The 1,867-nt window shown below is 41.3% G+C and overlaps 1 non-coding gene across 1 annotated transcript; it reads left to right on the plus strand.

Moving 5' to 3' along the window:
* The first annotated feature begins 1,516 nt into the window (after window positions 1-1,516).
* On the plus strand, window positions 1,517-1,588 carry TRNAC-GCA (transfer RNA cysteine (anticodon GCA)). The gene has a single exon. It is a non-coding gene; the product is annotated as a tRNA-Cys (tRNA).
* Window positions 1,589-1,867: the final 279 nt, after the last annotated feature.

The following is a 1,867-nucleotide window of genomic DNA, read 5'->3' on the forward strand; positions in this document are numbered from 1 at the left end:
GCTCGATTATTACACCACAGTTACAGACTCACTCCTTCTTATTTCTACTCAATTTTTATATTCACAAGAAAAAAGAACCACTTTATTCTATCATGAGTGTAGTGTACAATATTTAAATAGGCTTCATTTCTGTTTCCAAGTGTTTAAAGAGTGTGAGGTGAGCTCCCCCAATGGCTCAGTAGGTAAATAATCTGCCTGCAATGCAGGAGACACAGGAGATCCTAGTTTGATCCCTGGATTGGGAAGATACCCTGCAGAAGGAAATGGCAACCCACTCCAGTATTCCTGCTGGGAAAATCCAATGGGCAGAGGAGCCTGGCTACAGTCCAAAGGGTCCCAAAGAGTCAAACATGACTTAATGCGTGCATATATACACACAGTGTAAACTGCTAGGAATCAAAGGTAAGAAAGCTCTAGTCCTTGTTGTAAAGGGAAAGTCAGAACTGTAGGGCAAATGAGCACATTAAAAAATAATTGTATTATGTAAAAATAAAGCTATGTCACAAGAGGTCCATATATCTTTCTTTAAGGAAAAAGGTGAATGAACCAACAAACACAATTAGGAGGAATTACGACCTCATTACTGGCTTTGTTTGGAGACTAAAAATGGTTTAAGGAGATGTCTATGGGCACCAAGATGACAAACGATGGGCCTGTGATGGTTAATTTTATGTGGCAATTTGTACCAGTGTCAAGATATTTGATCAAGCATTATTCTAGGTGTTTCTTTTGCAGTGTTTTTGGATGAGATTAACATTTCAATTGGTAGACTGAGTAAAGCAGATTGCCTTTTTTAATCTGGGTGGGCCTCATCCAATCAGTTGAATGAATAGAGCAAAAAGATTGACTCTCCCTCAAGGAAGAGAAATTTCTTTCCTGTCTCTGAACTAGGATTTTTTTTTTTCCTGGATTTGTAATCAAATGGAAACACTGGCTCTTCCTGAGTCTCGAGCATGCCAGCCTTCAGACCCAAGTTATACCATCAGTTCTCCTGGTCCTCAAGTCTTTGGATTCAGACTGGAATTAAACCATCAGCTCTCTTGCATATCTAAGCTTTCCAACTCACCCTGAAGATTGTGGGATTTGCCCTTTTCCATAATTGCATGAGCCAAGTTCCTTATAATAAATCTTTCATCAAGGGATTTATGTATGCATAGGTATATGTGTGTGTTGGTTGGTTGGTTTTGTTATTGGTTCTGTTTCTTTGGAGAACCTTGGCTAATACATCCTCTTATAGTGATGATAATAAAGATACTATTGCCTACTCAGGGCTTGGGCTCTTTAGCCCGGTGGTATGCATGCAAATCCCAGCCCTACCATTGATCAGCTTTGTGACCTTGGATGAGCTATTTAACTATTCCAAATCATGAGACCCTCATTTGTAAACTGGGGATAACAGTGGTGCCTACTTCATAGGACTGTTAGGAGGATAAGATTAAATAAGTGAACATACAAGGGGAGCATAGCACAATGTAGGGACCCAGTAAGCCTGCAATAAACATTAGTGTAGTGGGCTTCCCTGGTGGCTCAAAGGTTAAAGCGTCTGCCTGCAATGCAGGAGACCCAGGTTCAATCCCTGGGTTGGGAAGATCCACTGGAGCAGGAAATGGCAACCCACTCAAGTATTCTTGCCTGGAGAATCCCATGGACAGAGAAGCCTGGTGGGCTACAGTCCATAGGGTCGCAAAGAATCAGACATGACTGAACGACTTCACTTACTTACAGGAACCAGCATTTATTGTTAACCCACTAAAAGGGTCACTATTCTATCTGTTTTGCACACGTGGGCCCCCTGAATCCATACAACTCTATTACAAAGATTCTCATGTTCCCATTGTGCAGTGAAGCAAATCAAAGCAGCATAGCC

This window comes from Ovis canadensis, chromosome 2, assembly GCF_042477335.2.
Source record: "Ovis canadensis isolate MfBH-ARS-UI-01 breed Bighorn chromosome 2, ARS-UI_OviCan_v2, whole genome shotgun sequence".
Classification (NCBI taxonomy): domain Eukaryota; kingdom Metazoa; phylum Chordata; class Mammalia; order Artiodactyla; family Bovidae; genus Ovis; species Ovis canadensis.